Source organism: Heterocephalus glaber, unplaced genomic scaffold (genome assembly GCF_053883595.1).
Source record: "Heterocephalus glaber isolate CG9 unplaced genomic scaffold, H.glaber_assembly_v1.0 deba00001497, whole genome shotgun sequence".
NCBI classification, from domain to species: Eukaryota; Metazoa; Chordata; class Mammalia; order Rodentia; family Bathyergidae; genus Heterocephalus; species Heterocephalus glaber.
Window position 1 is genome coordinate 46,400,499 of NW_028258320.1, and position 16,086 is coordinate 46,416,584.

The 16,086-nt window shown below is 39.4% G+C and overlaps 1 pseudogene; it reads right to left on the reverse strand.

Annotated features, from left to right (window-relative positions):
* Positions 1-14,917: 14,917 nt before the first annotated feature.
* Positions 14,918-15,179, reverse strand: LOC110347843 (protein PIGBOS1 pseudogene; annotated as a pseudogene).
* Positions 15,180-16,086: the final 907 nt, after the last annotated feature.

The window sequence follows — 16,086 nt, forward strand, 5'->3', positions numbered from 1 at the left end:
ACTGTACTTGGCCCAACTCTCAGAGCAGCCACCAGTTGCAGGCAAAGGTCTTAGGCACTTTGTCAGCCATCCAAGCTCTGCTCCCACTGTACAGTAGCACTGACCTCTGGAATTCTCCTTGGAAAAGAACCCAGAGGCCAAAACTCCCAGCCCAGAGGATATTTACTAGTCCCTCAGGCAGTCAACCCTGTTTCTTTGTATAGCAGGTAGGGCCATGTTGGAGGAAGTAGTGTTTTCTGGGTTTGAACCTCTGTTTGACTCTGCCAATTGTGGAGCCAGGGGAGGAGTACAGCTGTCCTGTGAAGGGCCCCATCGAATGAGTTTGAAAAAGGATTAAGAATCCAGACTTGCCTGCTGCCTTACAGTCCTGTCTGACATGACAAATAGAAGAGCTCAGAGAGGTGGACATGCATCATATAATGAAGAGGGAGTAGGATGGGGAAGAAATTCCTGTTTGTTTCATCTTTAATATTTATTTCTTATTTTCTCAGACCTGGGGACCAGACCCCTTTCCCTAGGTTTCCAAGCCTCACTTGTAAGACAAAAGGCAGAGCCGGAAGAACATGCTATACTGGATGTGCTTAATCTACCCAAATTCTCTTAACTGTCCTATGAGAAAGATTTCTAATAGCAGACACTTCTCTTATAGATGACAAGGTGAAATAACTTTTGCCCAAGATACACTGCTAGTGATTACAAAGGTGAGTTGCCCTCTGGGATAGATATAAATGTACAGCAGCCCTGCTGTGTGACCAGAAGGCCTCGTAAGTTACCACTAGCCCATGTTAATGTCACCTCATGGCAGGTGGGAAGGACAATAGCTCTCGGTCACTTATGAGATCCCCTGTTCCTCCAAGATTGTACTACTGCCACAGAACACTCACATCAGAGAGCTCCCCCAGCATACCTTCTTCCCTGCCTCCCTCCCTGTCAGCATCCCAAGGCTATCAGTCTGTTTCTTTTACACACACACACACACGCATGCACACACTGTCTCTAGTGCACAGGGCTCAGTAGTTCAAGGGTATTAGTTGTTTGTGGGGGTTTGTTTGTTTGTAGTACTGGGGATTGAACCCAGGGCCTTCACACTGAGCTACATTCCCCAGCCTATTTTTTTTATTTTGAGACAGGGTCTTGCTAAGTTACCCAGGTTGGCCTCAAATTTGAGATCCTCTTGCCACAGTTTACAGGCCTGTGCCACCACACATGTCCTACCACTTTCATTCAAAGGGCTTGTTCTTTGCTTTGTACTGGAGACTGAGGAGACAGAGGCATGTTCGCCTGGACAGGGTGGAGAGTGTGAAGGATTACAGGGACATGCAGTTGGGTCAACACAGACTGGGCCAGAAAAAAGAATCTCTAGGCTTCCATCTGCCTGGCTTTGCCTGGTAAACTCCCTGGATTTTGAAGACTGCTGTCCTTTCTACCTGCTCCACGCAGTTTCAGCCCAGCCCAGCAGGGCATCATTTTAAAATCTAATGCGTGCAATTTGGGACATTTACAGCTTTTCAGGAGCAAATAGCTTTGCAAATAAAGCCTAGCTCAGCTCTCTGGCAAGAATGTGCCCCTTTTCTCTAGCCACAAAAATAGTCGTTCCCTTTGAAAGTTCTACCACATCTCAGGAGATCCTCCTTGGGCCATTTTAAACATATGATAGTGTCATTCCAGGCTCCAGATCTCAAGTTCAGAGACAAAATGTTGGACACCTGCTACTTGACTCTATTCAGGTAATTTGCCTGATCCGTGATCACTTGGTTAGTAAGCATTGCAGCTGGATTTTAACTTCCAGTCCATTCACTCCACAAGAACTGCCTCGTTGTTGTGTGTTGGGATTCAGAAGCCCTTTCAGTTGTTCCCTAGGTCAAGATTCCCGACCCAAAAGTAACATTAGTAACAAGGATTGGGAGTGTCTCAGAGATTGCTGGTTGCCCACCCAATATCTTTTCTCTCGTTTCTTAGTAACAGAATCCCAATGTTACTTGGAAGTAGCAATGTGTCTCAGTAAAAGACAGCATTCTCCATTCTCTCTTTTTAAAAATTATTTATTTATTTATTTATTTACTGTTGGTACTGGGAATTGAACTCAGGGCCTTGCACTTGCCAGGCAGGTGCTGTACCACTGAGCTACATCCTCAGCCCTCTCTGTCCTCTCTTACAGAATAGAGGAGGCCAATAAGATACAAGTAGGAGCCATTCAGTGGGGTGTCTAGGAAAGTTCTTTATAAGAGGCTTCATTCTGCTGGCAGATATATGTTTTGCCTCACTCTCGTTCTTTTAGTTACTACCTAGAATGTGAATTAAGATGGATGGAGATCCAGCAGCCCTCTTGGATCATGAGGTGACCATGTAGATGGAAGTCATACATTAAGGATAGTACTGCAGAAAAATGGGCAGAGCCTGGTTCCCTACTGACCATAGATCTCCTAAATGAGCTCCAGGTTTCCTATCCTTGACTTCATTTACCTGAAAGAGAAATAAATGTATATCTGTCTTGTATGAGTTATGAGTATGGGTGTTTTGTTATATGTGGCCAATCCTACTTCTTTACTGATAAGGGAATGGGAACTAGCATTTATTGGGCACCAACTATAACTCGTGAACTTTCTTATGTTATGGCACTTAGTTCTCACAATAATTCTGCATCATAGGTATTACTCCATGTCATAGATGAAGAAACTGAGAGCTCGTGGTGGTAGATAATTTTTCTGGGGTCATTCAGCAGGTAGCAAAACTGTGATTAAAATTTAAAAACCCAGGTCAGTCTGAACCCAAAGTCCATAATCTTTCCAAGTTCAGTGACACATTGGATGCCTTCCAGAGAGTTCATTTAAAAGTACTTCCTGAAGACATGTGGGTGCTGGGGGAGGGGGGGCTCAGCATTTTAGTCATGTGCAGATGGTGACTTCATTCATGCATGAAAGCATATCATACACATTTTCTACTTCTGTCTTTTGAGGTGCTGAAGCAGAAAGTCTACACAGCTGTAATAAAAATTTTAGGACTTGACCTCCTAAAGTGCTAGAGTTGACAAAGACCCTAAGGTCACATATGTAAACTAAGGCCAAGGGAAGCAAAGTGATCTTTCTAATGTACTTTGAGTTGGAGGCAGAACCAGGACCAGAATCCTTGTCCTAATTCCCAGTCTGGTGCTTTTTGTTGTACCTTACCACTTATTTTTCTCTCTACCAATAAATTGTTTTCTTGATCTGCTTTGACTTTGTAGTTTTTCTCCCATAAATCTATCACCAGTCATAGAGAGATTGAAGTTGGGTTAACTTCAATCCCTCCCCTGGTCGTGATGGATTGTCTTTTTGCTACATTGTTGATTTGCTAATATTTTGCTAAGGATTTTTGCATCCCTGCTCATTGGGGACATTGGTAATTTTGTCTTTTATCAGGTTTTTTTTTTATCAGAGTTTGTCTTATTTTCTCATTGCTGAGACAAAATACTCAACACCAAAAGTTAAAGGAGTAAAAGTTTATTTGGCTTACAGTTCATAGAGGTTTCAGTCCATACAAGGTTGGAGGGCAACAGTTCACAGCAGACAGAAAATAGCAAAGCAGCAAGCCGAGCTCCAAGCTCTGCAAAAACTCTACCCAAACCCCTGGGCCACTTCAAAACCTGTGCAGGGCAGTTTTCAAGTTGCCCATTAAAGGCTGAAACTCTAAACAGAAATTTCTGCTGCTGGTGCGTCACAGAGTCCCCGCACACTCTTCGGACTTGGCCCATGTCCTGGCACCCGCAAATCCTCCCAGGCTGCAGACAGTTGGAGGGCGAATCTTGTTGAAGATTTTGACACCCATGTTCATTAAGGAGATTGGCCTATTTGTTGGAAAAACTGGATTTCAATTTGCCAAAGATTAAAACTAAACCCCTATCTTAAACCATGCACTAAACTAAAATCGAAGTGGTTTAAAGATCTAAATATTAAAACAGAAACACTAAACTTGCTGGAAGATAAGTTAGGTAGAACTCTCGAAGACATTGGCATAGGAAAAGACTTTATGAACAAATCCTGAGTAGCATGGGAACTAACACAAAAGAATCAACAACTGGGATCTCATCTTATTAAAAAGCTGCTGCACTGCAAGAGAAACCACCAACAGAGCTAAGAGACAACCTACAGTGTGGGAAAATATTTTTACCAGCTGTTCCTTAGACAAAGGTCTACTATCTAGAATATATGAAGAACTCAAAAAAAAATCAGACCCCCCAAATATAAAGACCCAATTCAAAAATGGGCATTTGAAATGAACAGACATTTCTCAGACAAAGAAGTAAAAGCAGCAAATAAATATATGAAAAAATGTTCAACATCACTGGTCATTCAAGAGATGCAAATGAAAACAATGCTGAGATTCTACCTCACTTCAGAAAGAATGGCTGCTATCAAGAAATCAACCAATAACAAATGCTGGCAGGGTTGTGGGGAGAAAGCAACCCTTCTCCATTGTTGGTGGGAGTGCAGGCTGGTGCAACCACTGTGGAAATCAATATGGAAATACCTCAGAAAACTAGGATTAGAGGTCCCATTTGACCCCTATTCCTCTGCTGGGTATCTTCCCAAAAGAATTAAAAGAATCATACCACAGTGATACATGTACACCCATGTTTATATCAGCACAGTTTGTAATAGAAACAGCCCAATTGTCCATCAATTGGAGATTGGATAAAGAAGATGTGGTTTATTTATAAAATGGAGTACTACTCAGGCATAAAGAATGAGAAACTAGAGACATTTATAGCTAAAAGGATGTACACTGAGGTCAAACTCTTTGTGTTTTTGTTTTTGTTTTTTGGTACTGGGGATCGAACTTGGGTCCTTGCGCTTGTGTAGCAGGCGTTGAAACCACTGAGCTAAATCCCCGGCCGAGGTCAAACTCTTAAGTGAAATAAATAGGACACACATGTGTAAATGCCAAATAGTTTCTCTAGTGTGAAAAACTAAAAGTGTAAATAAGGATCAAAATGTATAATTGATAATGTGAAATAGGAAGAAAAGGGGCATAGGGGAAGTGGGAAGGGTAGGGGAAAGGAAAGAAGGGAAAAGAAAAAATATGAGAAAAGGAAAAAATGGAAACAAAGTCTTTGTAAATAGGGAAGGGTGGAGGGGGTGAAGGGATGGTAGGGGAATGGGGAAAAAATAAGAACCAAGATACATCATATAAAGGTACAAGATCCCAATGATGAATGTCACTATACTGTATACCTAGAATGTACTGATAAACTTAATTAAAAAAAAAAAAAGAAATTTCTGCCACTGGCCACCACAGTACAGTACATGGAGTTTTGAGTTTGAGTCCAAAATAACTGTCTGCTTAAAGAAAACTTTTCAGAGGTATAATAGAATCCAGAGTCTCTTCAAGTTTCATTTACAATGTCCAAGAAAGCAATATACTATTACCTGTCTTGATTTATTCTTGCTGAGATGATCTCCTTCCTTTTCAGCTGCTACATCCCAGGATTCTTCAAGACAAGCAGGCAGTCTGGTATATCTACCTTTTGGCTCCCCAACTGGGCTTGTCCACTGGCAAAAAGCTACAAAATTAAGGAAACTGGTGCTTTTCCTTCTTCTAGGTGTTCACTCCTCTAGTGTCTGTCCACATTTTGTTGCTCTCCAGTGCCTTTAGGTACGTCCTTTTGTGTGTTTTGTCCTAAAAGAATGATGCCACCTGTCAGGGTGGGACTGATCCTATAGGAGCTGCTTCTCCCTCATGGGAGAATTGTGACTACTCACATCTCTAGCCTAAGGCACAGGCAGCTTTAGCTGGCTGGCACCTCAGGTGCTACTCTAAAGAAGCCTAAAGCTTCACAGAGATAAATCAGAAATATGATGCCAATTAACTCAACTTTTAAGTGTGACTCCTTTCATACAGGTGAGAGGCAAATTGTTTCTGGCTTAAAAATACACCGTCTGTCAGTGGAATCTAAGAACAGCAATAGCAAAAATCAATTAATCCAGAAATGGTTCTAGGTCAGTACATATATATCTAACTCATTCTTTTAAGAGTTGCTTAGGGCCAGGGATTTAACTCAGTGGCACTGCCTGCCTCGCAAGCTCAAGGTCCTGAGTTCAATCCTTGGTACCAAAAAAAAAAAGAGTTACTTAATACTCCATAGTATAGCTGAGTCATAATACGTTAGGTCTCTACTGATGGACGTTAGCTTCTTTTTCTTCGGATTAGGGGTATTTTTAAAAATTTTTTATTTATTTTTTTTTTGTACTGGGGATCAAACTGAGGACCTTGCACTTGCAAGGCAGCCCCAGTGCTGTTGAGCTAAATCCCCGGCCCTTGATATCTCTTGATGTACTGGTGCTCATCTTTTATAAGATAAGTTACAGAAAGTAGTACTGCTGGGTCAATGGATATGTGCATTTAAAAATATAAATTATTTTCATACTATCCACAGAGGATGTAGAAATTCACATTCCATACTCATTTTGATAATCTCACCAATCTTTTTTATGTTTTTATTTTTGACAACCTCTTGGATCAAAAATGCTTTTCTAATTATTGTACTAATTGGCATTTCTTCGAATATCAGTGAGGTTGAGAATCCTTTCATATTGCCTATGATTGCATTTTTTCCCCCTGGAAGTGCCAGGATATGCTTTGCCAAGTTTTAATTGGAGTAATTGTTTTTCAATCGTTATTTTTATTGGTTTGTAGGTGCTGAGGTTACATTTGTAGGAGCTGAGGTACAAATTTCATCCTTTGTCATATGTATTTTAAGTATTTAATCTATCATCTGCCCTTTGGTTTTGTTTATAGTCTCTCTCACTACATACAAATTGTTAATTTTAAGAGGAAATATATGACTATTATTTTTAGATAGTGACTCTTAGGGTTTCTGGATTTCATCTTTTGTTTCAAGGTATTCTTTACAATTTTATAAATAATTTTTTAATTTGTATCTAATATTTTTATTTTTCACATTTAGATTCTTAATCCATCTGGAGTTTATTTTTGCATATAAAGTGGGGTAGAAGTGTGACTGTATTTTCTTCCAGATGGATAGCTAGTTCTGCTAGTACCATATATTATATAAACCATCTTTCCCTCTCCAAATGAAATATCATTTTTATTTATATTTAGTTCTCATATGAATTTGTTTTTGGGCTATTTATTAGGTTCTACTTGTTTATTTTTGTGCCATACATATGATTTTATATTACAATAGCACGATAGTAAATTTTATTACTTGGCATATAAGGTTGAAATTGTTTCTTGCTAGTAACATAGATACCAATATCAGAAATTTAAGTAAGAGATAAGTTCATTTCTTTTTATAGAAGAGGTCTGGCCAGGCGTGGTGGTACATACCTTTAATCCCAGCACTGAGGAGGCTGAGGCAAGAGGATTGCCGTAAGTTTTAGGTCAGCCTGGGCTGTATAGTGAACTCAAGTCCAGTTGGCACTACAAAGTTAGGTCTTGTCTCTAAATAAATAAGGTCCGATACAGTAGTCCCAGGATTGGCATGGAGGTACCATGTTCATCAGGAACCCAACCTTCTTTTATCCTTAGCTCAGATATCCTTATCAGTGGCCTTCACCCTCTTGATGGGGTATTCTTTATCCTCCAACATAGCTGCTAAAGTGCCAGTCATGTATCTTTTCCTCTATTCCACAGAGGAAACAGAGTAGGGGAAAGGACAGAATGGCATATGCCACCTGTCTGACCTCCTTTTAAGAGCTTTTCTGAAGAAGAAAAAAAAAAAGCTTTTCTGGAAGTTCCACCTAACAGATTTATTTATATACCTACCTGAAAAGGAAGCAGAACAATAAAATCATGTAGCTATTAGATACTGAATGTGCACCTAGCTGGTCTCAGCCACATCTAGTGGTTTGCATTCTCTTTTTGTTTATACATTTGTTTTTCTGTACTGAGGATCAAACGCAAGGCCTTGCACACTTCCATGTGCCCAACCCTATGTTTTAAATTTTTATTTTGGGGACTTTTTGAGACAGTCTCTTGTGTACTTCAGGCTGGTCTTGAACTCACTATGGAGCCCAGGCTGGCCTTGAATACACTGTGATCCTCCTACCTCAGCCTCCCAAGTGCTGGGATTACAGGTGTGCACCACCATGCCTGGCCTATGTTTTTTAATTAATAGATTTTTAAATGAAGCAGTTTAGATTTATGAAAAATTTGAGCAGATAGTATAGAGTTTTTATATATTCCCTTCTGCTACATTCTACCTGCACTGCCACCATCACTACCACCTTACACACAGCTTCCCTTATTATTAACATCTTGCACAAGTGTAATACATCGGTTGTGACTAATAGATCAATACTGGCACATTGCCATTAATTAAGATCCACAGTTTACCTTGAGAGCCACTAAATTATGCTCATCTTTAGATCTGGGCATATGCATGATGTCATGTGTGCACCATTATAGTATCACACAGAATAATTTCCTCACACTAAAAATTCACTGTTCTTCACTTATTGTTGTTCTTCCCCCTACACCAGTGAACTCCTGGCAACCGCTATGCATTTCAGTCTCCTTACCCCAAATGTCTGTAGCCTCCTTGGACTGGCTTCTTTTACTTAGCAATCATATTTGGGGTTCCTCCAACCCTTTTGATGGCTGGAGAGCTCATTTCTCTTTACAGCTCCAAAACATTGTATTGTATAGATATACCATAGTTTATCCAATTCTCTACTGAAGGCCATCTTTGCTGTGTCTAGTCTTTGGTGATTATGATTAAAGCTACTATGAACATTTGTGTGAAGGTTTTTTTGGTTTTTTTTTAGTACCGGAGATCGAACTCGGGTCCTTGCGCTTGAGCCCCAGGCGCAGGAACCACTGAGCTAAATCCCCGGCCCTGTGTGAAGGTTTTTATGCAGACATAATGTCAACTGTTTTGGGTAAACACCTAGGAGCAAAGTTGCTGAATTATATGGCAAGAGTATGTTTAGCTTTGTAAGAAATTGTCAAATGGGTCTTCTGAAGTGGCCATACCATTCTGTATTTCTTCCATGGTGAGTGAGAGTTCCTGCTCCCTACATCCTCATGAGCATTTGGTATTATTAGCATTTTAGATTTTAGGTACTCTAAGAGTTTTGTAGCAGTATTTCAATGTTGCTAATTTTTGGTTCCCTACTGACGCTTGATGTTGAATATCTGGTCAACTACTTATTTGACATCTTGAATATTTTGTCATTTACTGATTTGCCATCTGTACCTCCTTGATGATGTCTGTTCAGCCCTTTTGTCCACTTTTTAATCAGATTGTTTTCTTAATATTGAGTTTTAAGAGTTGTTTGTATATTTTGGACCCGAGTCCTTTTTATCAGATATGTATTTTGCAAATATTTTCTCCCAATCTGTGGTTTGTCACTTCATTGTCTGAATAGTGTCTTTTATAGAACATAATGTTTTGGTTTAATAAAGCCCAAATTATTAACTTGTAAATGTTTTCTTTCATGAATTGTATTTTTGATAGTCTGTCTAAAAATTTAGTTATAGTCAAACGAGGTGACTTACATTTTCTCTTATCTTCTAGAATTTTTATAGTTTTGTGTTTTTTGTTTAGAACTATGACCTATTTTAATTTTTGTAAAAGGTATATGGTTTGTGTTGAAATTAGTTGTGGGGTTTTTGTTTGTTTGTTTGTTTTGTTTGTTTGTTTGGGTACTGGGGATTGAACTCAGAACCTTGCGCTTGCGAGGCACTCGGTGGAACCACTGAGCTAAATTCCTGGCATTTGTTCACTTTTATATTTGTTTTTGCTTGTGAATGTTCAATTTTCCAGAACCGTTTGTTCAAAAGGCTATTCTTTCTCCATTAAATTGTCTTTTTTCCTTTGTCAAAGACCAGTTGACTATATTTGTATGGGTCTATGGACTCTTCACTTCCATTGATTTGTCTATTTATCAATGCCATATTGTCTTGACAAATATAAAGCTTGATTACTTAGTTTTATTGTAAGTTTTGAAGCCAGGTAGTGTCAACTTTGTTTTTTTAGCTTTGAATTGACTAATTTGAGTTTTTTCTCTCTCTGTATAAATTTTAGTATCAGTTTCCACAAAATAACTTGCTGGAATATTGATTGGAATTGAATTGAATCTATAGATCAAGTTGAGAAGAATTAATATCTTGACAATATTGAGTCTTCTAATCCATGAACATGAGTCCAGGCTTGCCTTGAGCTCACTATGAAACCCCAGGATGGCCTTGAACTCATGGCAATCCTCCTGCCTCAGCCTCCCAAATGCTGGGGTTACAGCCATGCTCCACCACACCCAGCTAGGATTTCTTCTTTAAATACTTGGTAGAATTCATCCAAGAACTCATTTGAGCTGGTGCTTTCTGTTTTGGAAGGTTGTTAATGGTTCACTGGATGACTTAAATAGATACAAGCCTATTCAGATTATTCATTTCTCCTTGTGTGACTTTTAATAGTTTGTATCTTTTAAGGAAGTAGTCCATTTTATCTAAATTATCAAATTTTTAGGCATAGAATTTGTTTGTAACATTCATTTATTATCCTTTGATGTCTATAAACTGCTCTTTCTCTAATTTCCCAAAGTGGAGGGCTGAGGATGTAGCTCAACGGCGCCATGCCTGCCTGGCAAGTGCAAGGTCCTGAGTTTGATCCCCTATACTGAAAAGAAAGAAAATTACAAAGTAGAAGCTTAGACTACTTACTTTATATCTTTCTTCTTTTATTATATATATATATATATATATAGCTATAATTTTCCCTGTAAGCTCTATTACTGCTGCATCCCACAAATGCTGATGTTGTATTTTCATTTTCATTTAGTTTAAAATATTGTTAAAATTTCTCTGAGACTTCTTTTTCAACTGTGTGCTATTCATAAGTATGTTGTTTAATGTCCATGGTGGAATTTTCCAACTGTTTTTCTGTTAATGATTTCTAATTTAATTCCTTTATGGTCTGAGAGAATACTTTATAAAACTTCTGTATTTTAAATTTGTTAAGATGGATTTTATGACCTAGGCATTTATTTTTAAAAATGAGTTTTCCAATCTCTTTGCCTAATGTATTTAAATTTCTTTTTTAGATGGAATAAGATTGACAAAATGTTAATATTTATTAAATATGATGAACACACGAGATTTTATTACATTATTTTTCTATTTTTGTGCCTATGTGAAAATTTCCATAACAAAATTCTTCTTAAAACTACCTAAAACTAGGCCAGGGATTTAGCTCAGTGGCACCGTGCCTGCCTCAATCCCCCATACAAAAAAAAAAACTACCTAAATCTATAGCATAGTATTGGACATATAGTAGGGATTAATAAACCATATCATCATCATGACCAAACAAGACAGTCTGGGGGCTTTTTGTCTCTTCTGTCTTCAACAACTTCTCCAGACACTCTATCCCACTGTTATTTAAACATTTTCAAATTTCCCTCCATCCTTCTCTTCCACTTCATGGCTCAGTCATAGCAATCTGTTCATCTGACACTATGGTCTCTTGCTGTCTGACTTCTGAGCATCCGTCTCTCCTGGTTCCCCTTCAATCTCTCTGGCCTCATTTCATTTTTGTTTTTGTTTTCCAGTACTGGGGATCAAACTCAGGACCTTGGGCTTGCCAGGCAGGTGTGGCGCCACTGAACTAAATCCCTGGCCCTCATTCTGTCTTTTCTACCAACCATCTTCATCTGCCCACTCTATGTACTTTGGTATCTCCCAGAATTCCATCTCTCAGTCTATACACTGTCATTGGATGATCTCTTCCAGAAGTCCACATTTAGTTACTATCCAAATACTTCTGGCTCTAAACTCCATAATCCCAATATGATTTTCTCTCATAGATTCCAGAGGCATATCTCTGATTGCTTACTAGATACTTAAATTTTAATATTTACAAAACTAAAATTCATATACTAGTACTGATAATCCCTATCTTGGTACAGAGTACTATCGCCTACCTCTGTCCACTCAATGGTCAGGTTAAAAGCCTTGCTCATCCTTTCTTCCTCCTTTTTTTTTTTTCTTTTTTGTGGTACCAGGGATTGAACTCAGGCCCTTGCACTTGCCAGGCAGGCGTGGCGCCACTGAGCCACATTCTCAGCCCTCTTCCTCCTTCTTTACCACCAAGATCCAGTCTTCATCTACCATAGTTTGAATGTTTACGTCCTCTTCAAAATTCATGTTTTGAAACTTAATCACCAATGTGTTAGAATATAAAAGTAGACCTTTTAGGTGATTAAGTCATGAGCATGGAGCCCTAGTGTATGAGGTCTTTGTAAAAGAGACTTCACACAGTGTTCAGTCTTTTATTTCCCCTCCAACCTTCTGTCATGTGAAGATACAGCATTCAAAGTGACATCTTGGAAGCAGACAGCAGCCCCCACAGACCCTGAATCTGCCAGCACCTTGATCTTAGATTTCCAGCCTCCAGGAGAGTGAGAAAATATATTTCTGCTCTTCATAAATTATCAGCCTATGGCATTTTATTATAGCAATAGGAAAAGACTAAGATAATGCCTAGTGGATATGACTTTTTAGTTGCATTTTAAAAAGGAGAATTGTGTTCCCTTTTATCCATCCCCACTGCTCCATGTCCTAATTCTGGCCGCCATTTTCTCGTCCCTAGATTCCTGCATCAATTTCCTAATTGGTCTTCCTGCCTCGAGTATTTGTCCCTGCAGTGTTTGCTCTGCCAGAATGATCTTTCCAAAATGCAAATATGCCTGTTCTTTGCCTGTTTAATGCCCTTGCCCAATGAATCCCCATAGTTGGGTTTTAATATCTAACTATGTGGTGCTGTTTTCTTTCCCTTCCATACCATCCTCTCTCTGCTCCCTTTCCAATACCAGCAACCACCCTGTGTGTGTATTTATGTTTCCCTTGTATATACCCCTGCACATTTTGCTCCCTGTGCTGGGATTTCCCTCCTTTCCCTAGGACTAAGGTCAGAGATCCTCTCTCTGAGAGCCTCTTCTAGCTTATCTCTCTCTAACTCCCCCCAACATTGCTCACCATGTGAATTATTTTGTCTGCCTTAGAGAACTGTGTGCCTTGGATTCCCCAGCCAGCCCTGGGATCTATAGGTGCTCAGAAATTCCGGGCCAAGTAAATGAATAGATCCCTGAGGATGAGGAGCAGAGGCAGAATTTGAGAAAACAATGGAAATGTTTACTTGCTTTCAGTCATGGAGTAGAGTTTCTGGTTTTGAATACTCTAGAATATGATATATTAAATAATTATATAGCTTATATATAGATATATCAACTAAACATATAGAATTAAATCTATATTTACTAAACATAAATTTAGTATATTCACTACTAACTCAAGTAGTTCCTTGTTCTTGGATTCTAGAATAAACAAGGGTCGATGAGGATCAAAGAATTATAAGGAATTATGAGAAAATAACTAAGTAAACTTTTATGATCTGGGAAGTACACACAAGATAATATTTCATGCTGTCTTAAGGCAAAACTATTATGGAATAGTGTACATATTGAATAAAACTGTAAGCTCTACAGTCAGACCTGGGTTTGATTCTTATCTCCCCACTAACTACTTGTGTGCCCTTGAACACATTTCCTTACTTCTCTGTTCCTTAATTTCTTTTATTGCTAAATAGGCATAATAATGTTGATACTTCATGGAGCTCTTATGAAAATTGCATGAGTCAGCATTTATAAACAGTTTAGAACAGTACCGGGCCCTGGTAAGCATCCAAGAAATGTTAATTAAACAACAATAATAGTGAACTATTATATTCACTATGTATTTGTAAATATATTATTGATCACTATAGTCACAGAAAAAGAGACAGGAAGGAAATATATTTAAATATATGGAGGTAAGATTATGGATGACTTTCTTCTTTAACTTTTTTCATGAAAAAATACCTTATTTTTGTCATCAGAAATGATAATATAGAGATAATTCTATATGCAAATAGCTGTAGACCATCTTGATTCAGGATTCTTGCCTAGTTTAAGAGCCACTTCCCGGTTCCATATTCTCTTTCTCTCTCTACCCCTTTTACTGGGGTTCCTTTGGGCTTTACTCCATCCTGCCCACCCCCCATAGTCCTGGACTTCCAAGGAATGGCCATTTAGGGTGGCCCAGGTTCCCCTGAGAGCCATGCTGTGCTTGGTAACTGGGTGAGAAATCCAAGCTTTCTCTCCTGGGCAGCTATCAACTTGGCTGGAGTGTAGGAGCTCCTGTGTGATCTGTGAGGGGTTGTGGCCTCCTGGAGCCTTCTCTGCAAAGTTTTCTTTCACCCTGTCACTCCTCTGCCTACCCTCTGACAACTATTGAACTGCTGTCCCAATAGCAGGGGTCAAGCAGTTTGGGATGTAAATCTTGTGAATAAATGATAACTTCCTCACCTGGCATTTTCTACCTTTCAGTGTCCTTGACCCCCACACATGACCTACCTAATCAAAAGCACCTTTTCTATTTTCCATTTAGAAATTCTACAAGTCCTTCCACACTCTCTTCTTTTGTGGTCTTCTTTGGCTTCAGGTCACTTCCCTGTCCAAGTCTTGCTAACTCTCTGGCAGGAATCTGCCGACAAATCAGTCTGTGTCTAGCAAGACTGATGATTCAAAATAAGCAATAGGGTGCTGTATGTGGTAGCACAGGCCTGTAATCCCAGGAGTTTGAGGCAGGCAGATCACAAGTTCAAGCCCAGCTTAGGCAAATTAGTGAGACCCTATTTCAGAATAAAAAATGAAAAGGGACTGAAGATATAGCTCAGTGTGAAGACCCTAGGTTTGATTCCCAGTACTATGGTGGGGGGCATTTAAAATAGGCAATAGCTATGGTATACTAGTTATATATCCTTTTTTATCATTATATATGATTTATTTATATTTAAAATACATATCTAAGTTTTTGCTAGGTTCCTTATTGTGAATGTTGTCCAATTGAACTTTATGCAGTTATTACAATTCAACTCCATGTAGCATTAACTTCTCTTCTCTTTTGATTCTTCTGTTAATTCCACCTTCTTTTTTAACATCGTTTGATCTTTGGAATATTGTTCAAATATTGGTTGATAAATATATATTCCTCCAGGAATTCCCACTATGCCAGCAAAAAGCAGCTGCGGAAGACTCAGTCTCCCAAACATCGTCCCAACAAACACAGCACAACACCAAGGTGGTTTGGGAAAGTTATTTTTCACATCCAGCAAATCTCTTCAGATGTTACACACGCGGGAGTTACACTATCCTCCTGCCCGCAGCCTAAGAGAGCCGCGTCGGCTCGACCTCGAGAGGCGCCGCCACTCCACCGGGGACTGCGCAGGCGTCCTATATATCCTTTTTTTTTTTGGTACCGGGATTCGAACTCGGGTCTTTGCGCTTGCGTAGCAGGCGACTATATATCCTTTTAATAGTCCTCCTCAAACTGTTCAAGTGTCCAAAAAGCTGAGCCACAAAGGGCCCTTGTTTCACACTTTCCAGCACTCAGTAAGTATCCACTCACTCCAGGACACCTACACGTCTGCTCCTGAGCCCTGGCCTCCCCTGAGCTATGACACTGGCCTGAACAGTTACTTCTTGCTGCATGCAACCACAGCTTTGGCCAACACTGTCTCCTTCCTGCTCTTGCAGCAGTTAGCTCCTCTGCTTCTTCATTCCTGTCCTTTCACCTGCTTCTTTTTCCCATGACCCTCACCCTCCACGGTGGAGACTGTCTCAGCACAAGCTCCTCCTTCCTGCCTTGCATATACGCTGTCCACGCAGACTTCTCTCGCTTCTCCCCACAGTCTCACTATTGTTTTTCCAATTTGTTGTTGCTGTTCTTGTTGTTTTACTTCTTAATATAAAACCAGCACATCTTTATTAGGAGAGAGAATGGAGAAGCTCCTGATGAGGAATTAAGGTTCTAGCCAGCTTCATCTTTCTGGATATTGACTGTGTTGGTTGAGATGAGCTTAAAGACACATAACAAGGATTTGAAAACCCCATTCTATGTCCTTTATTGTTCCCCACTTTCCCAGAAAAATATTTCCTTAAAGGCTAAAGCAAGAATTATGAACCCAGTGCTGACTCTGATCCTTTTGAGGTCCACTGAGCAGGGCAATATCCTACTTGTGTTAGATTTGTGTTCCATTATGTGAATATA